We start from the raw sequence: 25,787 nt of genomic DNA, 5'->3' as shown, positions 1-25,787 counted from the left end.
CGGACACCATATAAGTTATTTACATCGAGTTACCTAGCGAGGATTGCGGTACTATCGCTGTAGAAATAGGGGACTGTTAAAAGCGGGATGGTTTGGAAAAAACGAGTTTTTGTGTTGCTGATGCCGGGGCGCGTACTACGCGGCAACCACGGTCAATTCGTAGTGCCATATCTCATGACACTTCTCTACAGCTGTTCTGGTAAGCGTGCAGGAGGAAACTCCGTATGATCAAGATCTTACTTTTTCTAATTATCGATTAAGCACGGTTCCATGTTGCCACTTATTTAAAAAAAGACCCAGAGAAAACCGAAGATAAATTATCGCCTTGGCGAACTAGTTAGAAACAGCGTAAAAGAAAATATTTAAAAATAAACAAATTTTATTAGAAAGACTCAAATACCCCGTTAATGAAAAAAAAGAGGGTGAGAGGAAGAGATCAGCCACCGGCACGCCGTGTTCCCTGGTGGTCTCCCTCCCTCCCAAGAAATGACCCCACTCGACGCGGCTTACCGTCGTTGATGGGTCGAGAACCAATGTATTCTGCGTGATATTACCGTTGACGGCTGAAAACGCTCGATGGCCGTCGATCTTTTTGTTTGAAATCAAGAAGTTACCTTCTTTGGTCAGACGTGATGGTTATACACGCTGTCATCTCCAACCACGAGCAATCTGCTTAAACATAATTATGAAATTTGTGAATGCTCAATCTCACTCTTTTTCTTTTTCAACCACCAAAGCCCCCTTTGCCGGTTATCGCTTCTCGGCCTTTTGGCTAAGATCAAAGTGTAGTATCTGTTCTTATCAGCTTAATATCTGATACGGGTCCCATCGGGGCCCAAGATATTAAACTTATTTTTGGACGGCGGCGGAGAGGTCGGAGCTTGCTCCACCTCCGCCACGGGTTGGCCTGGTATTGCAGTTCTTCCAGGATCGGCCCACCTCGCTCAATGAATCTAAAATCAAACACCATATATATATATATATATATATATATATATATATTCCTGACGTCATAAGAGGGAAAGTCGTCATTGGCTAGTAGATCATTTTGAAGATTCGGACGGATTTGTTTTGTAATTTTTTACCTTAACTGTCGTACGTTACCAACGGTATGTTTTTTTTAAGTCACTTTCGTTACTAACAGGAGACATGATTAGGAGTTCACAGCCGGCCGCTTTTCGACATTCGCATTGGCAACACGTCTTCCCCTTTAAAAAAATTAACCCCTCCCAAACCATGGTAACTCCGTTCTCGAAACGGACACCATATAAGTTATTTACATCGAGTTACCTAGCGAGGATTGCGGTACTATCGCTGTAGAAATAGGGGACTGTTAAAAGCGGGATGGTTTGGAAAAAACGAGTTTTTGTGTTGCTGATGCCGGGGCGCGTACTACGCGGCAACCACGGTCAATTCGTAGTGCCATATCTCATGACACTTCTCTACAGCTGTTCTGGTAAGCGTGCAGGAGGAAACTCCGTATGATCAAGATCTTACTTTTTCTAATTATCGATTAAGCACGGTTCCATGTTGCCACTTATTTAAAAAAAGACCCAGAGAAAACCGAAGATAAATTATCGCCTTGGCGAACTAGTTAGAAACAGCGTAAAAGAAAATATTTAAAAATAAACAAATTTTATTAGAAAGACTCAAATACCCCGTTAATGAAAAAAAAGAGGGTGAGAGGAAGAGATCAGCCACCGGCACGCCGTGTTCCCTGGTGGTCTCCCTCCCTCCCAAGAAATGACCCCACTCGACGCGGCTTACCGTCGTTGATGGGTCGAGAACCAATGTATTCTGCGTGATATTACCGTTGACGGCTGAAAACGCTCGATGGCCGTCGATCTTTTTGTTTGAAATCAAGAAGTTACCTTCTTTGGTCAGACGTGATGGTTATACACGCTGTCATCTCCAACCACGAGCAATCTGCTTAAACATAATTATGAAATTTGTGAATGCTCAATCTCACTCTTTTTCTTTTTCAACCACCAAAGCCCCCTTTGCCGGTTATCGCTTCTCGGCCTTTTGGCTAAGATCAAAGTGTAGTATCTGTTCTTATCAGCTTAATATCTGATACGGGTCCCATCGGGGCCCAAGATATTAAACTTATTTTTGGACGGCGGCGGAGAGGTCGGAGCTTGCTCCACCTCCGCCACGGGTTGGCCTGGTATTGCAGTTCTTCCAGGATCGGCCCACCTCGCTCAATGAATCTAAAATCAAACACCATATATATATATATATATATATATATATATATATATATTCCTGACGTCATAAGAGGGAAAGTCGTCATTGGCTAGTAGATCATTTTGAAGATTCGGACGGATTTGTTTTGTAATTTTTTACCTTAACTGTCGTACGTTACCAACGGTATGTTTTTTTTAAGTCACTTTCGTTACTAACAGGAGACATGATTAGGAGTTCACAGCCGGCCGCTTTTCGACATTCGCATTGGCAACACGTCTTCCCCTTTAAAAAAATTAACCCCTCCCAAACCATGGTAACTCCGTTCTCGAAACGGACACCATATAAGTTATTTACATCGAGTTACCTAGCGAGGATTGCGGTACTATCGCTGTAGAAATAGGGGACTGTTAAAAGCGGGATGGTTTGGAAAAAACGAGTTTTTGTGTTGCTGATGCCGGGGCGCGTACTACGCGGCAACCACGGTCAATTCGTAGTGCCATATCTCATGACACTTCTCTACAGCTGTTCTGGTAAGCGTGCAGGAGGAAACTCCGTATGATCAAGATCTTACTTTTTCTAATTATCGATTAAGCACGGTTCCATGTTGCCACTTATTTAAAAAAAGACCCAGAGAAAACCGAAGATAAATTATCGCCTTGGCGAACTAGTTAGAAACAGCGTAAAAGAAAATATTTAAAAATAAACAAATTTTATTAGAAAGACTCAAATACCCCGTTAATGAAAAAAAAGAGGGTGAGAGGAAGAGATCAGCCACCGGCACGCCGTGTTCCCTGGTGGTCTCCCTCCCTCCCAAGAAATGACCCCACTCGACGCGGCTTACCGTCGTTGATGGGTCGAGAACCAATGTATTCTGCGTGATATTACCGTTGACGGCTGAAAACGCTCGATGGCCGTCGATCTTTTTGTTTGAAATCAAGAAGTTACCTTCTTTGGTCAGACGTGATGGTTATACACGCTGTCATCTCCAACCACGAGCAATCTGCTTAAACATAATTATGAAATTTGTGAATGCTCAATCTCACTCTTTTTCTTTTTCAACCACCAAAGCCCCCTTTGCCGGTTATCGCTTCTCGGCCTTTTGGCTAAGATCAAAGTGTAGTATCTGTTCTTATCAGCTTAATATCTGATACGGGTCCCATCGGGGCCCAAGATATTAAACTTATTTTTGGACGGCGGCGGAGAGGTAGGAGCTTGCTCCACCTCCGCCACGGGTTGGCCTGGTATTGCAGTTCTTCCAGGATCGGCCCACCTCGCTCAATGAATCTAAAATCAAACACCATATATATATATATATATATATATATTCCTGACGTCATAAGAGGGAAAGTCGTCATTGGCTAGTAGATCATTTTGAAGATTCGGACGGATTTGTTTTGTAATTTTTTACCTTAACTGTCGTACGTTACCAACGGTATGTTTTTTTTAAGTCACTTTCGTTACTAACAGGAGACATGATTAGGAGTTCACAGCCGGCCGCTTTTCGACATTCGCATTGGCAACACGTCTTCCCCTTTAAAAAAATTAACCCCTCCCAAACCATGGTAACTCCGTTCTCGAAACGGACACCATATAAGTTATTTACATCGAGTTACCTAGCGAGGATTGCGGTACTATCGCTGTAGAAATAGGGGACTGTTAAAAGCGGGATGGTTTGGAAAAAACGAGTTTTTGTGTTGCTGATGCCGGGGCGCGTACTACGCGGCAACCACGGTCAATTCGTAGTGCCATATCTCATGACACTTCTCTACAGCTGTTCTGGTAAGCGTGCAGGAGGAAACTCCGTATGATCAAGATCTTACTTTTTCTAATTATCGATTAAGCACGGTTCCATGTTGCCACTTATTTAAAAAAAGACCCAGAGAAAACCGAAGATAAATTATCGCCTTGGCGAACTAGTTAGAAACAGCGTAAAAGAAAATATTTAAAAATAAACAAATTTTATTAGAAAGACTCAAATACCCCGTTAATGAAAAAAAAGAGGGTGAGAGGAAGAGATCAGCCACCGGCACGCCGTGTTCCCTGGTGGTCTCCCTCCCTCCCAAGAAATGACCCCACTCGACGCGGCTTACCGTCGTTGATGGGTCGAGAACCAATGTATTCTGCGTGATATTACCGTTGACGGCTGAAAACGCTCGATGGCCGTCGATCTTTTTGTTTGAAATCAAGAAGTTACCTTCTTTGGTCAGACGTGATGGTTATACACGCTGTCATCTCCAACCACGAGCAATCTGCTTAAACATAATTATGAAATTTGTGAATGCTCAATCTCACTCTTTTTCTTTTTCAACCACCAAAGCCCCCTTTGCCGGTTATCGCTTCTCGGCCTTTTGGCTAAGATCAAAGTGTAGTATCTGTTCTTATCAGCTTAATATCTGATACGGGTCCCATCGGGGCCCAAGATATTAAACTTATTTTTGGACGGCGGCGGAGAGGTCGGAGCTTGCTCCACCTCCGCCACGGGTTGGCCTGGTATTGCAGTTCTTCCAGGATCGGCCCACCTCGCTCAATGAATCTAAAATCAAACACCATATATATATATATATATATATATATTCCTGACGTCATAAGAGGGAAAGTCGTCATTGGCTAGTAGATCATTTTGAAGATTCGGACGGATTTGTTTTGTAATTTTTTACCTTAACTGTCGTACGTTACCAACGGTATGTTTTTTTTAAGTCACTTTCGTTACTAACAGGAGACATGATTAGGAGTTCACAGCCGGCCGCTTTTCGACATTCGCATTGGCAACACGTCTTCCCCTTTAAAAAAATTAACCCCTCCCAAACCATGGTAACTCCGTTCTCGAAACGGACACCATATAAGTTATTTACATCGAGTTACCTAGCGAGGATTGCGGTACTATCGCTGTAGAAATAGGGGACTGTTAAAAGCGGGATGGTTTGGAAAAAACGAGTTTTTGTGTTGCTGATGCCGGGGCGCGTACTACGCGGCAACCACGGTCAATTCGTAGTGCCATATCTCATGACACTTCTCTACAGCTGTTCTGGTAAGCGTGCAGGAGGAAACTCCGTATGATCAAGATCTTACTTTTTCTAATTATCGATTAAGCACGGTTCCATGTTGCCACTTATTTAAAAAAAGACCCAGAGAAAACCGAAGATAAATTATCGCCTTGGCGAACTAGTTAGAAACAGCGTAAAAGAAAATATTTAAAAATAAACAAATTTTATTAGAAAGACTCAAATACCCCGTTAATGAAAAAAAAGAGGGTGAGAGGAAGAGATCAGCCACCGGCACGCCGTGTTCCCTGGTGGTCTCCCTCCCTCCCAAGAAATGACCCCACTCGACGCGGCTTACCGTCGTTGATGGGTCGAGAACCAATGTATTCTGCGTGATATTACCGTTGACGGCTGAAAACGCTCGATGGCCGTCGATCTTTTTGTTTGAAATCAAGAAGTTACCTTCTTTGGTCAGACGTGATGGTTATACACGCTGTCATCTCCAACCACGAGCAATCTGCTTAAACATAATTATGAAATTTGTGAATGCTCAATCTCACTCTTTTTCTTTTTCAACCACCAAAGCCCCCTTTGCCGGTTATCGCTTCTCGGCCTTTTGGCTAAGATCAAAGTGTAGTATCTGTTCTTATCAGCTTAATATCTGATACGGGTCCCATCGGGGCCCAAGATATTAAACTTATTTTTGGACGGCGGCGGAGAGGTCGGAGCTTGCTCCACCTCCGCCACGGGTTGGCCTGGTATTGCAGTTCTTCCAGGATCGGCCCACCTCGCTCAATGAATCTAAAATCAAACACCATATATATATATATATATATATATATTCCTGACGTCATAAGAGGGAAAGTCGTCATTGGCTAGTAGATCATTTTGAAGATTCGGACGGATTTGTTTTGTAATTTTTTACCTTAACTGTCGTACGTTACCAACGGTATGTTTTTTTTAAGTCACTTTCGTTACTAACAGGAGACATGATTAGGAGTTCACAGCCGGCCGCTTTTCGACATTCGCATTGGCAACACGTCTTCCCCTTTAAAAAAATTAACCCCTCCCAAACCATGGTAACTCCGTTCTCGAAACGGACACCATATAAGTTATTTACATCGAGTTACCTAGCGAGGATTGCGGTACTATCGCTGTAGAAATAGGGGACTGTTAAAAGCGGGATGGTTTGGAAAAAACGAGTTTTTGTGTTGCTGATGCCGGGGCGCGTACTACGCGGCAACCACGGTCAATTCGTAGTGCCATATCTCATGACACTTCTCTACAGCTGTTCTGGTAAGCGTGCAGGAGGAAACTCCGTATGATCAAGATCTTACTTTTTCTAATTATCGATTAAGCACGGTTCCATGTTGCCACTTATTTAAAAAAAGACCCAGAGAAAACCGAAGATAAATTATCGCCTTGGCGAACTAGTTAGAAACAGCGTAAAAGAAAATATTTAAAAATAAACAAATTTTATTAGAAAGACTCAAATACCCCGTTAATGAAAAAAAAGAGGGTGAGAGGAAGAGATCAGCCACCGGCACGCCGTGTTCCCTGGTGGTCTCCCTCCCTCCCAAGAAATGACCCCACTCGACGCGGCTTACCGTCGTTGATGGGTCGAGAACCAATGTATTCTGCGTGATATTACCGTTGACGGCTGAAAACGCTCGATGGCCGTCGATCTTTTTGTTTGAAATCAAGAAGTTACCTTCTTTGGTCAGACGTGATGGTTATACACGCTGTCATCTCCAACCACGAGCAATCTGCTTAAACATAATTATGAAATTTGTGAATGCTCAATCTCACTCTTTTTCTTTTTCAACCACCAAAGCCCCCTTTGCCGGTTATCGCTTCTCGGCCTTTTGGCTAAGATCAAAGTGTAGTATCTGTTCTTATCAGCTTAATATCTGATACGGGTCCCATCGGGGCCCAAGATATTAAACTTATTTTTGGACGGCGGCGGAGAGGTCGGAGCTTGCTCCACCTCCGCCACGGGTTGGCCTGGTATTGCAGTTCTTCCAGGATCGGCCCACCTCGCTCAATGAATCTAAAATCAAACACCATATATATATATATATATATATATATTCCTGACGTCATAAGAGGGAAAGTCGTCATTGGCTAGTAGATCATTTTGAAGATTCGGACGGATTTGTTTTGTAATTTTTTACCTTAACTGTCGTACGTTACCAACGGTATCTTTTTTTTAAGTCACTTTCGTTACTAACAGGAGACATGATTAGGAGTTCACAGCCGGCCGCTTTTCGACATTCGCATTGGCAACACGTCTTCCCCTTTAAAAAAATTAACCCCTCCCAAACCATGGTAACTCCGTTCTCGAAACGGACACCATATAAGTTATTTACATCGAGTTACCTAGCGAGGATTGCGGTACTATCGCTGTAGAAATAGGGGACTGTTAAAAGCGGGATGGTTTGGAAAAAACGAGTTTTTGTGTTGCTGATGCCGGGGCGCGTACTACGCGGCAACCACGGTCAATTCGTAGTGCCATATCTCATGACACTTCTCTACAGCTGTTCTGGTAAGCGTGCAGGAGGAAACTCCGTATGATCAAGATCTTACTTTTTCTAATTATCGATTAAGCACGGTTCCATGTTGCCACTTATTTAAAAAAAGACCCAGAGAAAACCGAAGATAAATTATCGCCTTGGCGAACTAGTTAGAAACAGCGTAAAAGAAAATATTTAAAAATAAACAAATTTTATTAGAAAGACTCAAATACCCCGTTAATGAAAAAAAAGAGGGTGAGAGGAAGAGATCAGCCACCGGCACGCCGTGTTCCCTGGTGGTCTCCCTCCCTCCCAAGAAATGACCCCACTCGACGCGGCTTACCGTCGTTGATGGGTCGAGAACCAATGTATTCTGCGTGATATTACCGTTGACGGCTGAAAACGCTCGATGGCCGTCGATCTTTTTGTTTGAAATCAAGAAGTTACCTTCTTTGGTCAGACGTGATGGTTATACACGCTGTCATCTCCAACCACGAGCAATCTGCTTAAACATAATTATGAAATTTGTGAATGCTCAATCTCACTCTTTTTCTTTTTCAACCACCAAAGCCCCCTTTGCCGGTTATCGCTTCTCGGCCTTTTGGCTAAGATCAAAGTGTAGTATCTGTTCTTATCAGCTTAATATCTGATACGGGTCCCATCGGGGCCCAAGATATTAAACTTATTTTTGGACGGCGGCGGAGAGGTCGGAGCTTGCTCCACCTCCGCCACGGGTTGGCCTGGTATTGCAGTTCTTCCAGGATCGGCCCACCTCGCTCAATGAATCTAAAATCAAACACCATATATATATATATATATATATATATATATATATATATTCCTGACGTCATAAGAGGGAAAGTCGTCATTGGCTAGTAGATCATTTTGAAGATTCGGACGGATTTGTTTTGTAATTTTTTACCTTAACTGTCGTACGTTACCAACGGTATGTTTTCTTTAAGTCACTTTCGTTACTAACAGGAGACATGATTAGGAGTTCACAGCCGGCCGCTTTTCGACATTCGCATTGGCAACACGTCTTCCCCTTTAAAAAAATTAACCCCTCCCAAACCATGGTAACTCCGTTCTCGAAACGGACACCATATAAGTTATTTACATCGAGTTACCTAGCGAGGATTGCGGTACTATCGCTGTAGAAATAGGGGACTGTTAAAAGCGGGATGGTTTGGAAAAAACGAGTTTTTGTGTTGCTGATGCCGGGGCGCGTACTACGCGGCAACCACGGTCAATTCGTAGTGCCATATCTCATGACACTTCTCTACAGCTGTTCTGGTAAGCGTGCAGGAGGAAACTCCGTATGATCAAGATCTTACTTTTTCTAATTATCGATTAAGCACGGTTCCATGTTGCCACTTATTTAAAAAAAGACCCAGAGAAAACCGAAGATAAATTATCGCCTTGGCGAACTAGTTAGAAACAGCGTAAAAGAAAATATTTAAAAATAAACAAATTTTATTAGAAAGACTCAAATACCCCGTTAATGAAAAAAAAGAGGGTGAGAGGAAGAGATCAGCCACCGGCACGCCGTGTTCCCTGGTGGTCTCCCTCCCTCCCAAGAAATGACCCCACTCGACGCGGCTTACCGTCGTTGATGGGTCGAGAACCAATGTATTCTGCGTGATATTACCGTTGACGGCTGAAAACGCTCGATGGCCGTCGATCTTTTTGTTTGAAATCAAGAAGTTACCTTCTTTGGTCAGACGTGATGGTTATACACGCTGTCATCTCCAACCACGAGCAATCTGCTTAAACATAATTATGAAATTTGTGAATGCTCAATCTCACTCTTTTTCTTTTTCAACCACCAAAGCCCCCTTTGCCGGTTATCGCTTCTCGGCCTTTTGGCTAAGATCAAAGTGTAGTATCTGTTCTTATCAGCTTAATATCTGATACGGGTCCCATCGGGGCCCAAGATATTAAACTTATTTTTGGACGGCGGCGGAGAGGTCGGAGCTTGCTCCACCTCCGCCACGGGTTGGCCTGGTATTGCAGTTCTTCCAGGATCGGCCCACCTCGCTCAATGAATCTAAAATCAAACACCATATATATATATATATATATATATATATATTCCTGACGTCATAAGAGGGAAAGTCGTCATTGGCTAGTAGATCATTTTGAAGATTCGGACGGATTTGTTTTGTAATTTTTTACCTTAACTGTCGTACGTTACCAACGGTATGTTTTTTTTAAGTCACTTTCGTTACTAACAGGAGACATGATTAGGAGTTCACAGCCGGCCGCTTTTCGACATTCGCATTGGCAACACGTCTTCCCCTTTAAAAAAATTAACCCCTCCCAAACCATGGTAACTCCGTTCTCGAAACGGACACCATATAAGTTATTTACATCGAGTTACCTAGCGAGGATTGCGGTACTATCGCTGTAGAAATAGGGGACTGTTAAAAGCGGGATGGTTTGGAAAAAACGAGTTTTTGTGTTGCTGATGCCGGGGCGCGTACTACGCGGCAACCACGGTCAATTCGTAGTGCCATATCTCATGACACTTCTCTACAGCTGTTCTGGTAAGCGTGCAGGAGGAAACTCCGTATGATCAAGATCTTACTTTTTCTAATTATCGATTAAGCACGGTTCCATGTTGCCACTTATTTAAAAAAAGACCCAGAGAAAACCGAAGATAAATTATCGCCTTGGCGAACTAGTTAGAAACAGCGTAAAAGAAAATATTTAAAAATAAACAAATTTTATTAGAAAGACTCAAATACCCCGTTAATGAAAAAAAAGAGGGTGAGAGGAAGAGATCAGCCACCGGCACGCCGTGTTCCCTGGTGGTCTCCCTCCCTCCCAAGAAATGACCCCACTCGACGCGGCTTACCGTCGTTGATGGGTCGAGAACCAATGTATTCTGCGTGATATTACCGTTGACGGCTGAAAACGCTCGATGGCCGTCGATCTTTTTGTTTGAAATCAAGAAGTTACCTTCTTTGGTCAGACGTGATGGTTATACACGCTGTCATCTCCAACCACGAGCAATCTGCTTAAACATAATTATGAAATTTGTGAATGCTCAATCTCACTCTTTTTCTTTTTCAACCACCAAAGCCCCCTTTGCCGGTTATCGCTTCTCGGCCTTTTGGCTAAGATCAAAGTGTAGTATCTGTTCTTATCAGCTTAATATCTGATACGGGTCCCATCGGGGCCCAAGATATTAAACTTATTTTTGGACGGCGGCGGAGAGGTCGGAGCTTGCTCCACCTCCGCCACGGGTTGGCCTGGTATTGCAGTTCTTCCAGGATCGGCCCACCTCGCTCAATGAATCTAAAATCAAACACCATATATATATATATATATATATATATATATATTCCTGACGTCATAAGAGGGAAAGTCGTCATTGGCTAGTAGATCATTTTGAAGATTCGGACGGATTTGTTTTGTAATTTTTTACCTTAACTGTCGTACGTTACCAACGGTATGTTTTTTTTAAGTCACTTTCGTTACTAACAGGAGACATGATTAGGAGTTCACAGCCGGCCGCTTTTCGACATTCGCATTGGCAACACGTCTTCCCCTTTAAAAAAATTAACCCCTCCCAAACCATGGTAACTCCGTTCTCGAAACGGACACCATATAAGTTATTTACATCGAGTTACCTAGCGAGGATTGCGGTACTATCGCTGTAGAAATAGGGGACTGTTAAAAGCGGGATGGTTTGGAAAAAACGAGTTTTTGTGTTGCTGATGCCGGGGCGCGTACTACGCGGCAACCACGGTCAATTCGTAGTGCCATATCTCATGACACTTCTCTACAGCTGTTCTGGTAAGCGTGCAGGAGGAAACTCCGTATGATCAAGATCTTACTTTTTCTAATTATCGATTAAGCACGGTTCCATGTTGCCACTTATTTAAAAAAAGACCCAGAGAAAACCGAAGATAAATTATCGCCTTGGCGAACTAGTTAGAAACAGCGTAAAAGAAAATATTTAAAAATAAACAAATTTTATTAGAAAGACTCAAATACCCCGTTAATGAAAAAAAAGAGGGTGAGAGGAAGAGATCAGCCACCGGCACGCCGTGTTCCCTGGTGGTCTCCCTCCCTCCCAAGAAATGACCCCACTCGACGCGGCTTACCGTCGTTGATGGGTCGAGAACCAATGTATTCTGCGTGATATTACCGTTGACGGCTGAAAACGCTCGATGGCCGTCGATCTTTTTGTTTGAAATCAAGAAGTTACCTTCTTTGGTCAGACGTGATGGTTATACACGCTGTCATCTCCAACCACGAGCAATCTGCTTAAACATAATTATGAAATTTGTGAATGCTCAATCTCACTCTTTTTCTTTTTCAACCACCAAAGCCCCCTTTGCCGGTTATCGCTTCTCGGCCTTTTGGCTAAGATCAAAGTGTAGTATCTGTTCTTATCAGCTTAATATCTGATACGGGTCCCATCGGGGCCCAAGATATTAAACTTATTTTTGGACGGCGGCGGAGAGGTCGGAGCTTGCTCCACCTCCGCCACGGGTTGGCCTGGTATTGCAGTTCTTCCAGGATCGGCCCACCTCGCTCAATGAATCTAAAATCAAACACCATATATATATATATATATATATATATATATATATTCCTGACGTCATAAGAGGGAAAGTCGTCATTGGCTAGTAGATCATTTTGAAGATTCGGACGGATTTGTTTTGTAATTTTTTACCTTAACTGTCGTACGTTACCAACGGTATGTTTTTTTTAAGTCACTTTCGTTACTAACAGGAGACATGATTAGGAGTTCACAGCCGGCCGCTTTTCGACATTCGCATTGGCAACACGTCTTCCCCTTTAAAAAAATTAACCCCTCCCAAACCATGGTAACTCCGTTCTCGAAACGGACACCATATAAGTTATTTACATCGAGTTACCTAGCGAGGATTGCGGTACTATCGCTGTAGAAATAGGGGACTGTTAAAAGCGGGATGGTTTGGAAAAAACGAGTTTTTGTGTTGCTGATGCCGGGGCGCGTACTACGCGGCAACCACGGTCAATTCGTAGTGCCATATCTCATGACACTTCTCTACAGCTGTTCTGGTAAGCGTGCAGGAGGAAACTCCGTATGATCAAGATCTTACTTTTTCTAATTATCGATTAAGCACGGTTCCATGTTGCCACTTATTTAAAAAAAGACCCAGAGAAAACCGAAGATAAATTATCGCCTTGGCGAACTAGTTAGAAACAGCGTAAAAGAAAATATTTAAAAATAAACAAATTTTATTAGAAAGACTCAAATACCCCGTTAATGAAAAAAAAGAGGGTGAGAGGAAGAGATCAGCCACCGGCACGCCGTGTTCCCTGGTGGTCTCCCTCCCTCCCAAGAAATGACCCCACTCGACGCGGCTTACCGTCGTTGATGGGTCGAGAACCAATGTATTCTGCGTGATATTACCGTTGACGGCTGAAAACGCTCGATGGCCGTCGATCTTTTTGTTTGAAATCAAGAAGTTACCTTCTTTGGTCAGACGTGATGGTTATACACGCTGTCATCTCCAACCACGAGCAATCTGCTTAAACATAATTATGAAATTTGTGAATGCTCAATCTCACTCTTTTTCTTTTTCAACCACCAAAGCCCCCTTTGCCGGTTATCGCTTCTCGGCCTTTTGGCTAAGATCAAAGTGTAGTATCTGTTCCCAGCTATTTCGCTGAAATCTTGGCCGAAAGGCCGATAAGCGACGTATACGCTTCTCAGCCTGTTCCTGTGATGTTGACTTACCTGCCGGTTTCCTGACGTGCCTGTTCCTGTTCCTGCTTCCGAAGCTGCCGCTGCTGTTCCTGGTTCCGTTGCTGATCCTGGTTCCGCTGCTGTTCCTGGTCCTGGTTCCGCTGCTACTTACCTGTCGCTGCTGTTCCGGACGTCTACGCTGTATCCTGACCTGGCTGGCTTTTGCCATTGCTTCTTGACGCTGTTCCTTCCTGGGACCTAACTTCACCTGACGATCTCTCCATAGCCAGGATGGCTATGGAGGTGAGAAAACGAACTGCTCGACTGGACGTCGACGCCGGCTTCCTGGAAGTCGCTCAGGCTTTCCACGAGAAGCTCGGTCTTGAATCCATCGAGACGTTGCAACCTGTTGGTAAGGAGGCATTCTTACTTACCTTCGCAACCCTTGCCTTTCTACAGCAAGCGGTCTCTTACGGAGAATTAACAATCGGCAACAAGACCTGCAGAGTCACCAGCGTCGAGGATGATGGCGTCTGGCTGACGATCAAGAATTTACCACCATGGATCCAATGGGACGCCATATTGACAACCCTACGTCAGTACGGCGAAATAAAGGCTCATCGTTTAGATGAATATAAAGAACTAAAAGGAGTTAAAAATGGAGACAGAGCGGTAAAAATACGAATTACTCAAACTATACCTAATGTCCTTTACTTCGGCCGCAGTCGGGCTCTGGTCTACTATCCCGGCGTTTCAAAGAAATGCTTCTTCTGTGACCAGGAGGGGCACTTTGCCTCTGCCTGTGTCGCAAAGAAGGAAAAGACGGCAGACAAGCCGGTAGCCAAAAAAGACTTACCCAAAGATCCTGAACCACACCGAAGTTCCACATCTGCTCTTGCCAACGCCACCACACTAGAAAACAACCTGGAAGAAAATCAAGAACCCCAAACCAGCAAATCACCCATACTTACCGCATCCGACGACTCCAAAAGCTCTGAAGAGAGCTGGACTTTAACATCACCAGAACCATACAAGAGAAACGCAGAACCTCCAGTCCAAACAAGCCAATACGCCGACGCCTTGAAATCTCCACCACATCACGATGACCTAGAACCCGAAAGCGAACCCGAATCCATTGACTCCGACAACAACTCCAGACCCCGATTTGATCCATCAGAGTGGAATTATACCGATCCGTCACAACTACATTTACATCTATTGAGGAAAACCGAACTTCAAGCCCTTCTTGCAAAAATCAACTCCAGAGCACCCACACGTTCACCCATCCTAACCAAACGAGCAGAAGACCAAGCGGCACAAATCATCGAACTTTTAAAAAACTATCCAAAGAGACGACGTAGTAAAACTCCAGAAAAAGAAGTGAAAAAAGGCAAAAATATGTTTTAAATTTAATTTTTAAATTTTCACATAGTTCTTTACTCGTTTTTTTTTTTACAATGTTTCTTTTTATCTTTTAACGAGTGTTCGCGCTAATTTAAATTAACTTAAAACGCGAACAAATGACTTGAATGTAATTTTTGTAACGAAACGAATCTTTTAATAAACTATTAAAAGTATCTGTTCTTATCAGCTTAATATCTGATACGGGTCCCATCGGGGCCCAAGATATTAAACTTATTTTTGGACGGCGGCGGAGAGGTCGGAGCTTGCTCCACCTCCGCCACGGGTTGGCCTGGTATTGCAGTTCTTCCAGGATCGGCCCACCTCGCTCAATGAATCTAAAATCAAACACCATATATATATATATATATATATATATTCCTGACGTCATAAGAGGGAAAGTCGTCATTGGCTAGTAGATCATTTTGAAGATTCGGACGGATTTGTTTTGTAATTTTTTACCTTAACTGTCGTACGTTACCAACGGTATGTTTTTTTTAAGTCACTTTCGTTACTAACAGGAGACATGATTAGGAGTTCACAGCCGGCCGCTTTTCGACATTCGCATTGGCAACACGTCTTCCCCTTTAAAAAAATTAACCCCTCCCAAACCATGGTAACTCCGTTCTCGAAACGGACACCATATAAGTTATTTACATCGAGTTACCTAGCGAGGATTGCGGTACTATCGCTGTAGAAATAGGGGACTGTTAAAAGCGGGATGGTTTGGAAAAAACGAGTTTTTGTGTTGCTGATGCCGGGGCGCGTACTACGCGGCAACCACGGTCAATTCGTAGTGCCATATCTCATGACACTTCTCTACAGCTGTTCTGGTAAGCGTGCAGGAGGAAACTCCGTATGATCAAGATCTTACTTTTTCTAATTATCGATTAAGCACGGTTCCATGTTGCCACTTATTTAAAAAAAGACCCAGAGAAAACCGAAGATAAATTATCGCCTTGGCGAACTAGTTAGAAACAGCGTAAAAGAAAATATTTAAAAATAAACAAATTTTATTAGAAAGACTCAAATACCCCGTTAATGAAAAAAAAGAGGGTGAGAGGAAGAGATCAGCCACCGGCACGCCGTGTTCCCTGGTGGTCTCCCTCCCTCCCAAGAAATGACCCCACTCGACGCGGCTTACCGTCGTTGATGGGTCGAGAACCAATGTATTCTGCGTGATATTACCGTTGACGGCTGAAAACGCTCGATGGCCGTCGATCTTTTTGTTTGAAATCAAGAAGTTACCTTCTTTGGTCAGACGTGATGGTTATACACGCTGTCATCTCCAACCACGAGCAATCTGCTTAAACATAATTATGAAATTTGTGAATGCTCAATCTCACTCTTTTTCTTTTTCAACCACCAAAGCCCCCTTTGCCGGTTATCGCTTCTCGGCCTTTTGGCTAAGATCAAAGTGTAGTATCTGTTCTTATCAGCTTAATATCTGATACGGGTCCCATCGGGGCCCAAGATATTAAACTTATTTTTGGACGGCGGCGGAGAGGTCGGAGCTTGCTCCACCTCCGCCACGGGTTGGCCTGGTATTGCAGTTCTTCCAGGATCGGCCCACCTCGCTCAATGAATCTAAAATCAAACACCATATATATATATATATATATATATATTCCTGACGTCATAAGAGGGAAAGTCGTCATTGGCTAGTAGATCATTTTGAAGATTCGGACGGATTTGTTTTGTAATTTTTTACCTTAACTGTCGTACGTTACCAACGGTATGTTTTTTTTAAGTCACTTTCGTTACTAACAGGAGACATGATTAGGAGTTCACAGCCGGCCGCTTTTCGACATTCGCATTGGCAACACGTCTTCCCCTTTAAAAAAATTAACCCCTCCCAAACCATGGTAACTCCGTTCTCGAAACGGACACCATATAAGTTATTTACATCGAGTTACCTAGCGAGGATTGCGGTACTATCGCTGTAGAAATAGGGGACTGTTAAAAGCGGGATGGTTTGGAAAAAACGAGTTTTTGTGTTGCTGATGCCGGGGCGCGTACTACGCGGCAACCACGGTCAATTCGTAGTGCCATATCTCATGACACTTCTCTACAGCTGTTCTGGTAAGCGTGCAGGAGGAAACTCCGTATGATCAAGATCTTACTTTTTCTAATTATCGATTAAGCACGGTTCCATGTTGCCACTTATTTAAAAAAAGACCCAGAGAAAACCGAAGATAAATTATCGCCTTGGCGAACTAGTTAGAAACAGCGTAAAAGAAAATATTTAAAAATAAACAAATTTTATTAGAAAGACTCAAATACCCCGTTAATGAAAAAAAAGAGGGTGAGAGGAAGAGATCAGCCACCGGCACGCCGTGTTCCCTGGTGGTCTCCCTCCCTCCCAAGAAATGACCCCACTCGACGCGGCTTACCGTCGTTGATGGGTCGAGAACCAATGTATTCTGCGTGATATTACCGTTGACGGCTGAAAACGCTCGATGGCCGTCGATCTTTTTGTTTGAAATCAAGAAGTTACCTTCTTTGGTCAGACGTGATGGTTATACACGCTGTCATCTCCAACCACGAGCAATCTGCTTAAACATAATTATGAAATTTGTGAATGCTCAATCTCACTCTTTTTCTTTTTCAACCACCAAAGCCCCCTTTGCCGGTTATCGCTTCTCGGCCTTTTGGCTAAGATCAAAGTGTAGTATCTGTTCTTATCAGCTTAATATCTGATACGGGTCCCATCGGGGCCCAAGATATTAAACTTATTTTTGGACGGCGGCGGAGAGGTCGGAGCTTGCTCCACCTCCGCCACGGGTTGGCCTGGTATTGCAGTTCTTCCTGAAATCGACCGCGACTTTCTCGACCGTCCGATCGCGGAAGAAGAGTTAACTCGCGCGCTTCACCGCCTGAAAAACGGTAAAGCTCCCGGCCCAGACGGCTTACCCGCGGAGTTTTACTCGTTTATGTGGCCCGAATTACGTCCCATACTCACCAATGTTTTTAATGATTTCTTCGCCGGTTCGGACTTACCTGAATCGTTTAAGGATGGCAACGTAACGCTTCTCTGCAAGGACGAATCCCTGAAAGCGTCTCCCTCGGCTTGGCGACCTATCACGTTGATTAACAGCGATAGGAAGCTCTACGCGACGGTGTTGGACATCCGAGCTTCCAATGTTACTTCCACCATCATTGGACAAAACCAGACCTGTGGCGTCAGAGGCCGTCAACCTATTTATAACTTGGTGGCTCTCCGGGACATTCTTGAGGATTATCGAGAACGTCAGCAGGCGGGTTTTTTACTAGCGGCTGACTTTGAAAAGGCTTTTGACCGCGTCGACCATTCTTACCTTTGGAAGGTCCTCGGTCATTTCGGTTTCGGCGTACGTTTTACGAACGCCATCAAAATTATGTATAGCGACACCAGGAGTAGGCTCGTCATTTCCGGTCATCTTAGTGCCTCATTTTCCATCGAGCGCGGCGTCCGTCAAGGATGTCCGCTGTCCCCAAGCCTGTTTTGTCTGTCGATCGAGCCTCTCCTGTTCGCCGTAAGTCACTCCGCTACCATCAGAGGTCTTCACTGCCCAGGAACTCCAGCGTCTTCTCAGGAAGTTTACGCGGCTCACGCGGACGACGTTAACTTTCTCCAAGATGACATTGCATCCGTCCGCCACACCCTGTCGCTACTCTGTGAGTTTTGCACGGTCTCTGGGGGGAAATTAAACACCTCCAAGACTCAACTCGCTCGAGTGGGTACCGTCGCTCTGGAGAAAGTACCAGCCTCACTTCCTATAAAGGAGACCCGCGATCCGATCAAGATCCTAGGCATTTATTTCACGCCTTGCGGTGTGTCCTCCGACAACGACAAACATTTTATACAGAATTTCATGGACGCCCTTTCCTTATACCGAGAAAATCAATTCTGCTTCAGAACCCGAATCCAACTTGTGCAACAAATTGCCCTGCCCAAGTTAACTTACCCCGTCCCGTTAGTAACCTTTTCCGAGGAAGCTAAGACCACGATCACCCAGAGTATTTTCTCCTTCGTTTGGGGCACCAAACATGAGATGGTGTCCAGACGGACAATGCACCTCGACCCTAAAAACGGTGGCCTTGGCGTTCCCGATATCCACCGGGAAATAAGAGCGCTGACCTTCACCAGATACCAGTCTTGCCTGACCGCTACCGACCATCCAGTACGGGCGTCGATCTGTCACCACCTGTCGACGACCGCCAAGACACTTTTCGATATTCCTTGGACTTCAAGCGCCACTCACGCGGGCGAAGTCCACCCGACATACTTACCTCTGATGAACACTGCTACGCAACTCCGCACGACTAACCCAAAACTCGCCCTACTTCGAGTGACCAACAAAGGCGTTAAGCAAACGCTCCGTACGCCTCACGTGCCAAGAATCATCCGCCTCCAGCCCCACGTTAACTGGGACGTGGCTTTCGGGCGTCTGTCAAACAAGGCCATCACGGGTTCGCGTCGAGACTTCACTTTTAAAGTGATACACGACGTGGTCCCGGTTCGCGACGTCCTATTCGTTCGCAATATGGTGACGACGCGCGCGTGTCCTTTCTGCGGCAAGTCAGAATCGCTCGCGCATCTCCTGTACGAATGCGAAATTCCGACCTTGCTGAGGAATCGCGTTCGCCAGTTCCTCGGAGTGAACTACGTATCCCTCAACACCGTTTGCCATCTCGCGCCGCTTCCCGTTCCCAAAGAAATAATTTACGTGACGCTCATTCTACTCACGGAAATAAACCTCCAGGTTTGGAAGGCTCGCAACCGCCTACTTTTCGAAAACAAACGGGACACGGCCACCGTGGTCATGCACCGTGTCCGAAACCTCCTCGCCGCGCGTGCTCGTGCGGACCGACTTCGGTTCACGAAAGGAAAATTCCGAGAACTGTGGTGCCACGACTTAAAGCCTTTCGTCACCGATAATGGCGGTGAAATTTCGTTGTTGTTTTAAAATTAACCATATTTTAAGACAATGAACATACCTGAAAATAGTATAACGTTTAAAAAGGTATAAGAATACCTGCAAAAAAATGTTAAATTTACCTTAAAATTTTTTAAACTTACCTGAAAACAATGAAACTTACCTGAAAAAACTGTTAAACTTACCTGGAAAAATTCTAAACTTACCTGGAAAAATGTTAAACTTACCTGGAAAAATATTAAACCTACCTGAAAATATGTTACACTTACCTGACAAAAATGTTAAACTAACCTAACCTTAAAAAAATGTTACACTTATCTGAAAAAACTGTTAAACTCACCTGGAAAAAATGTTAAACTTACCTGGAAAAAATTTTAAACTTACCTGGAAAAAATGTTAAACCCAGCTGGAAAAATGTTAAACTCACCTGAACATTTTTTAAATTTAACTGAAAAACGTTAATCTTCCCTGACAAAAATGAAAATTTTGATAGTTAACTTTAAACTTACCTGAAAAATTTATATGAATAAATTTAAACTTATCTGAAAAAAATGTTAAACTTCTACTCACCTGAAAACTAATACGTCACAATTAAACTTACCTGGAATATTAAATGTTAAATTAACCTAGCCTGCATCTCAAACGATAAAATTAAACTACCCGTTTGAACCCCTTTTTAAATTTCAGTCCAATTAATGTAAATACCTAATTAATGCGAATCAATTTCTGTCCATGATCTATTGAAAGATCTGTATCTGTATATATTTGTCCTTCATTAATAAACAATTTCAGTATCTGTTCTTATCAGCTTAATATCTGATACGGGTCCCATCGGGGCCCAAGATATTAAACTTATTTTTGGACGGCGGCGGAGAGGTCGGAGCTTGCTCCACCTCCGCCACGGGTTGGCCTGGTATTGCAGTTCTTCCAGGATCGGCCCACCTCGCTCAATGAATCTAAAATCAAACACCATATATATATATATATATATATATATATATATATTCCTGACGTCATAAGAGGGAAAGTCGTCATTGGCTAGTAGATCATTTTGAAGATTCGGACGGATTTGTTTTGTAATTTTTTACCTTAACTGTCGTACGTTACCAACGGTATGTTTTTTTTAAGTCACTTTCGTTACTAACAGGAGACATGATTAGGAGTTCACAGCCGGCCGCTTTTCGACATTCGCATTGGCAACACGTCTTCCCCTTTAAAAAAATTAACCCCTCCCAAACCATGGTAACTCCGTTCTCGAAACGGACACCATATAAGTTATTTACATCGAGTTACCTAGCGAGGATTGCGGTACTATCGCTGTAGAAATAGGGGACTGTTAAAAGCGGGATGGTTTGGAAAAAACGAGTTTTTGTGTTGCTGATGCCGGGGCGCGTACTACGCGGCAACCACGGTCAATTCGTAGTGCCATATCTCATGACACTTCTCTACAGCTGTTCTGGTAAGCGTGCAGGAGGAAACTCCGTATGATCAAGATCTTACTTTTTCTAATTATCGATTAAGCACGGTTCCATGTTGCCACTTATTTAAAAAAAGACCCAGAGAAAACCGAAGATAAATTATCGCCTTGGCGAACTAGTTAGAAACAGCGTAAAAGAAAATATTTAAAAATAAACAAATTTTATTAGAAAGACTCAAATACCCCGTTAATGAAAAAAAAGAGGGTGAGAGGAAGAGATCAGCCACCGGCACGCCGTGTTCCCTGGTGGTCTCCCTCCCTCCCAAGAAATGACCCCACTCGACGCGGCTTACCGTCGTTGATGGGTCGAGAACCAATGTATTCTGCGTGATATTACCGTTGACGGCTGAAAACGCTCGATGGCCGTCGATCTTTTTGTTTGAAATCAAGAAGTTACCTTCTTTGGTCAGACGTGATGGTTATACACGCTGTCATCTCCAACCACGAGCAATCTGCTTAAACATAATTATGAAATTTGTGAATGCTCAATCTCACTCTTTTTCTTTTTCAACCACCAAAGCCCCCTTTGCCGGTTATCGCTTCTCGGCCTTTTGGCTAAGATCAAAGTGTAGTATCTGTTCTTATCAGCTTAATATCTGATACGGGTCCCATCGGGGCCCAAGATATTAAACTTATTTTTGGACGGCGGCGGAGAGGTCGGAGCTTGCTCCACCTCCGCCACGGGTTGGCCTGGTATTGCAGTTCTTCCAGGATCGGCCCACCTCGCTCAATGAATCTAAAATCAAACACCATATATATATATATATATATATATATTCCTGACGTCATAAGAGGGAAAGTCGTCATTGGCTAGTAGATCATTTTGAAGATTCGGACGGATTTGTTTTGTAATTTTTTACCTTAACTGTCGTACGTTACCAACGGTATGTTTTTTTTAAGTCACTTTCGTTACTAACAGGAGACATGATTAGGAGTTCACAGCCGGCCGCTTTTCGACATTCGCATTGGCAACACGTCTTCCCCTTTAAAAAAATTAACCCCTCCCAAACCATGGTAACTCCGTTCTCGAAACGGACACCATATAAGTTATTTACATCGAGTTACCTAGCGAGGATTGCGGTACTATCGCTGTAGAAATAGGGGACTGTTAAAAGCGGGATGGTTTGGAAAAAACGAGTTTTTGTGTTGCTGATGCCGGGGCGCGTACTACGCGGCAACCACGGTCAATTCGTAGTGCCATATCTCATGACACTTCTCTACAGCTGTTCTGGTAAGCGTGCAGGAGGAAACTCCGTATGATCAAGATCTTACTTTTTCTAATTATCGATTAAGCACGGTTCCATGTTGCCACTTATTTAAAAAAAGACCCAGAGAAAACCGAAGATAAATTATCGCCTTGGCGAACTAGTTAGAAACAGCGTAAAAGAAAATATTTAAAAATAAACAAATTTTATTAGAAAGACTCAAATACCCCGTTAATGAAAAAAAAGAGGGTGAGAGGAAGAGATCAGCCACCGGCACGCCGTGTTCCCTGGTGGTCTCCCTCCCTCCCAAGAAATGACCCCACTCGACGCGGCTTACCGTCGTTGATGGGTCGAGAACCAATGTATTCTGCGTGATATTACCGTTGACGGCTGAAAACGCTCGATGGCCGTCGATCTTTTTGTTTGAAATCAAGAAGTTACCTTCTTTGGTCAGACGTGATGGTTATACACGCTGTCATCTCCAACCACGAGCAATCTGCTTAAACATAATTATGAAATTTGTGAATGCTCAATCTCACTCTTTTTCTTTTTCAACCACCAAAGCCCCCTTTGCCGGTTATCGCTTCTCGGCCTTTTGGCTAAGATCAAAGTGTAGTATCTGTTCTTATCAGCTTAATATCTGATACGGGTCCCATCGGGGCCCAAGATATTAAACTTATTTTTGGACGGCGGCGGAGAGGTCGGAGCTTGCTCCACCTCCGCCACGGGTTGGCCTGGTATTGCAGTTCTTCCAGGATCGGCCCACCTCGCTCAATGAATCTAAAATCAAACACCATATATATATATATATATATATATATATATATATATTCCTGACGTCATAAGAGGGAAAGTCGTCATTGGCTAGTAGATCATTTTGAAGATTCGGACGGATTTGTTTTGTAATTTTTTACCTTAACTGTCGTACGTTACCAACGGTATGTTTTTTTTAAGTCACTTTCGTTACTAACAGGAGACATGATTAGGAGTTCACAGCCGGCCGCTTTTCGACATTCGCATTGGCAACACGTCTTCCCCTTTAAAAAAATTAACCCCTCCCAAACCATGGTAACTCCGTTCTCGAAACGGACACCATATAAGTTATTTACATCGAGTTACCTAGCGAGGATTGCGGTACTATCGCTGTAGAAATAGGGGACTGTTAAAAGCGGGATGGTTTGGAAAAAACGAGTTTTTGTGTTGCTGATGCCGGGGCGCGTACTACGCGGCAACCACGGTCAATTCGTAGTGCCATATCTCATGACACTTCTCTACAGCTGTTCTGGTAAGCGTGCAGGAGGAAACTCCGTATGATCAAGATCTTACTTTTTCTAATTATCGATTAAGCACGGTTCCATGTTGCCACTTATTTAAAAAAAGACCCAGAGAAAACCGAAGATAAATTATCGCCTTGGCGAACTAGTTAGAAACAGCGTAAAAGAAAATATTTAAAAATAAACAAATTTTATTAGAAAGACTCAAATACCCCGTTAATGAAAAAAAAGAGGGTGAGAGGAAGAGATCAGCCACCGGCACGCCGTGTTCCCTGGTGGTCTCCCTCCCTCCCAAGAAATGACCCCACTCGACGCGGCTTACCGTCGTTGATGGGTCGAGAACCAATGTATTCTGCGTGATATTACCGTTGACGGCTGAAAACGCTCGATGGCCGTCGATCTTTTTGTTTGAAATCAAGAAGTTACCTTCTTTGGTCAGACGTGATGGTTATACACGCTGTCATCTCCAACCACGAGCAATCTGCTTAAACATAATTATGAAATTTGTGAATGCTCAATCTCACTCTTTTTCTTTTTCAACCACCAAAGCCCCCTTTGCCGGTTATCGCTTCTCGGCCTTTTGGCTAAGATCAAAGTGTAGTATCTGTTCTTATCAGCTTAATATCTGATACGGGTCCCATCGGGGCCCAAGATATTAAACTTATTTTTGGACGGCGGCGGAGAGGTCGGAGCTTGCTCCACCTCCGCCACGGGTTGGCCTGGTATTGCAGTTCTTCCAGGATCGGCCCACCTCGCTCAATGAATCTAAAATCAAACACCATATATATATATATATATATATATATTCCTGACGTCATAAGAGGGAAAGTCGTCATTGGCTAGTAGATCATTTTGAAGATTCGGACGGATTTGTTTTGTAATTTTTTACCTTAACTGTCGTACGTTACCAACGGTATGTTTTTTTTAAGTCACTTTCGTTACTAACAGGAGACATGATTAGGAGTTCACAGCCGGCCGCTTTTCGACATTCGCATTGGCAACACGTCTTCCCCTTTAAAAAAATTAACCCCTCCCAAACCATGGTAACTCCGTTCTCGAAACGGACACCATATAAGTTATTTACATCGAGTTACCTAGCGAGGATTGCGGTACTATCGCTGTAGAAATAGGGGACTGTTAAAAGCGGGATGGTTTGGAAAAAACGAGTTTTTGTGTTGCTGATGCCGGGGCGCGTACTACGCGGCAACCACGGTCAATTCGTAGTGCCATATCTCATGACACTTCTCTACAGCTGTTCTGGTAAGCGTGCAGGAGGAAACTCCGTATGATCAAGATCTTACTTTTTCTAATTATCGATTAAGCACGGTTCCATGTTGCCACTTATTTAAAAAAAGACCCAGAGAAAACCGAAGATAAATTATCGCCTTGGCGAACTAGTTAGAAACAGCGTAAAAGAAAATATTTAAAAATAAACAAATTTTATTAGAAAGACTCAAATACCCCGTTAATGAAAAAAAAGAGGGTGAGAGGAAGAGATCAGCCACCGGCACGCCGTGTTCCCTGGTGGTCTCCCTCCCTCCCAAGAAATGACCCCACTCGACGCGGCTTACCGTCGTTGATGGGTCGAGAACCAATGTATTCTGCGTGATATTACCGTTGACGGCTGAAAACGCTCGATGGCCGTCGATCTTTTTGTTTGAAATCAAGAAGTTACCTTCTTTGGTCAGACGTGATGGTTATACACGCTGTCATCTCCAACCACGAGCAATCTGCTTAAACATAATTATGAAATTTGTGAATGCTCAATCTCACTCTTTTTCTTTTTCAACCACCAAAGCCCCCTTTGCCGGTTATCGCTTCTCGGCCTTTTGGCTAAGATCAAAGTGTAGTATCTGTTCTTATCAGCTTAATATCTGATACGGGTCCCATCGGGGCCCAAGATATTAAACTTATTTTTGGACGGCGGCGGAGAGGTCGGAGCTTGCTCCACCTCCGCCACGGGTTGGCCTGGTATTGCAGTTCTTCCAGGATCGGCCCACCTCGCTCAATGAATCTAAAATCAAACACCATATATATATATATATATATATATATATATATATTCCTGACGTCATAAGAGGGAAAGTCGTCATTGGCTAGTAGATCATTTTGAAGATTCGGACGGATTTGTTTTGTAATTT

At 43.6% G+C, this 25,787-nt stretch overlaps 17 non-coding genes and 2 pseudogenes across 17 annotated transcripts; all 19 read left to right on the top strand.

Moving 5' to 3' along the window:
- Positions 1-752: 752 nt before the first annotated feature.
- On the top strand, positions 753-944 carry LOC149931473 (U2 spliceosomal RNA). The gene has a single exon (XR_016476328.1). It is a non-coding gene; the product is annotated as a U2 spliceosomal RNA (small nuclear RNA).
- Positions 945-2,009: 1,065 nt separating this feature from the next.
- Positions 2,010-2,201, top strand: LOC149931472 (U2 spliceosomal RNA). The gene has a single exon (XR_016476327.1). It is a non-coding gene; the product is annotated as a U2 spliceosomal RNA (small nuclear RNA).
- A 1,069-nt stretch (positions 2,202-3,270) lies between these two features.
- Positions 3,271-3,462, top strand: LOC149931471 (U2 spliceosomal RNA). Its single transcript, XR_016476155.1, has one exon. It is a non-coding gene; the product is annotated as a U2 spliceosomal RNA (small nuclear RNA).
- Positions 3,463-4,519: 1,057 nt separating this feature from the next.
- LOC149931470 (U2 spliceosomal RNA) lies at positions 4,520-4,711 on the top strand. The gene has a single exon (XR_016476326.1). It is a non-coding gene; the product is annotated as a U2 spliceosomal RNA (small nuclear RNA).
- Positions 4,712-5,768: 1,057 nt separating this feature from the next.
- LOC149931469 (U2 spliceosomal RNA) lies at positions 5,769-5,960 on the top strand. Its single transcript, XR_016476324.1, has one exon. It is a non-coding gene; the product is annotated as a U2 spliceosomal RNA (small nuclear RNA).
- Positions 5,961-7,017: 1,057 nt separating this feature from the next.
- LOC149931468 (U2 spliceosomal RNA) lies at positions 7,018-7,209 on the top strand. The gene has a single exon (XR_016476323.1). It is a non-coding gene; the product is annotated as a U2 spliceosomal RNA (small nuclear RNA).
- A 1,057-nt stretch (positions 7,210-8,266) lies between these two features.
- On the top strand, positions 8,267-8,458 carry LOC149931467 (U2 spliceosomal RNA). The gene has a single exon (XR_016476322.1). It is a non-coding gene; the product is annotated as a U2 spliceosomal RNA (small nuclear RNA).
- Positions 8,459-9,527: 1,069 nt separating this feature from the next.
- On the top strand, positions 9,528-9,719 carry LOC149931466 (U2 spliceosomal RNA). Its single transcript, XR_016476321.1, has one exon. It is a non-coding gene; the product is annotated as a U2 spliceosomal RNA (small nuclear RNA).
- A 1,061-nt stretch (positions 9,720-10,780) lies between these two features.
- Positions 10,781-10,972, top strand: LOC149931465 (U2 spliceosomal RNA). The gene has a single exon (XR_016476320.1). It is a non-coding gene; the product is annotated as a U2 spliceosomal RNA (small nuclear RNA).
- A 1,063-nt stretch (positions 10,973-12,035) lies between these two features.
- Positions 12,036-12,227, top strand: LOC149931464 (U2 spliceosomal RNA). Its single transcript, XR_016476319.1, has one exon. It is a non-coding gene; the product is annotated as a U2 spliceosomal RNA (small nuclear RNA).
- A 1,065-nt stretch (positions 12,228-13,292) lies between these two features.
- LOC149931463 (U2 spliceosomal RNA) lies at positions 13,293-13,436 on the top strand (annotated as a pseudogene).
- A 1,486-nt stretch (positions 13,437-14,922) lies between these two features.
- Positions 14,923-15,100, top strand: LOC149931462 (U2 spliceosomal RNA; annotated as a pseudogene).
- Positions 15,101-16,157: 1,057 nt separating this feature from the next.
- LOC149931461 (U2 spliceosomal RNA) lies at positions 16,158-16,349 on the top strand. Its single transcript, XR_016476318.1, has one exon. It is a non-coding gene; the product is annotated as a U2 spliceosomal RNA (small nuclear RNA).
- Positions 16,350-17,406: 1,057 nt separating this feature from the next.
- Positions 17,407-17,599, top strand: LOC149931460 (U2 spliceosomal RNA). Its single transcript, XR_016476418.1, has one exon. It is a non-coding gene; the product is annotated as a U2 spliceosomal RNA (small nuclear RNA).
- Positions 17,600-20,449: 2,850 nt separating this feature from the next.
- Positions 20,450-20,637, top strand: LOC149931459 (U2 spliceosomal RNA). Its single transcript, XR_016476438.1, has one exon. It is a non-coding gene; the product is annotated as a U2 spliceosomal RNA (small nuclear RNA).
- A 1,065-nt stretch (positions 20,638-21,702) lies between these two features.
- Positions 21,703-21,894, top strand: LOC149931458 (U2 spliceosomal RNA). Its single transcript, XR_016476317.1, has one exon. It is a non-coding gene; the product is annotated as a U2 spliceosomal RNA (small nuclear RNA).
- A 1,057-nt stretch (positions 21,895-22,951) lies between these two features.
- On the top strand, positions 22,952-23,143 carry LOC149931457 (U2 spliceosomal RNA). The gene has a single exon (XR_016476316.1). It is a non-coding gene; the product is annotated as a U2 spliceosomal RNA (small nuclear RNA).
- A 1,067-nt stretch (positions 23,144-24,210) lies between these two features.
- LOC149931456 (U2 spliceosomal RNA) lies at positions 24,211-24,402 on the top strand. Its single transcript, XR_016476315.1, has one exon. It is a non-coding gene; the product is annotated as a U2 spliceosomal RNA (small nuclear RNA).
- Positions 24,403-25,459: 1,057 nt separating this feature from the next.
- Positions 25,460-25,651, top strand: LOC149931455 (U2 spliceosomal RNA). Its single transcript, XR_016476313.1, has one exon. It is a non-coding gene; the product is annotated as a U2 spliceosomal RNA (small nuclear RNA).
- The last annotated feature ends 136 nt before the right edge of the window (positions 25,652-25,787 follow it).

The sequence above is a fragment of the Leiobunum rupestre genome, chromosome 9, assembly GCF_980474605.1.
Source record: "Leiobunum rupestre chromosome 9, qqLeiRupe1.1.hap1, whole genome shotgun sequence".
In the NCBI taxonomy this organism is placed as follows: domain Eukaryota; kingdom Metazoa; phylum Arthropoda; class Arachnida; order Opiliones; family Sclerosomatidae; genus Leiobunum; species Leiobunum rupestre.
Note: the sequence above shows the minus strand (reverse complement) of the source record. Positions and strands in the feature narration are given on the sequence as shown.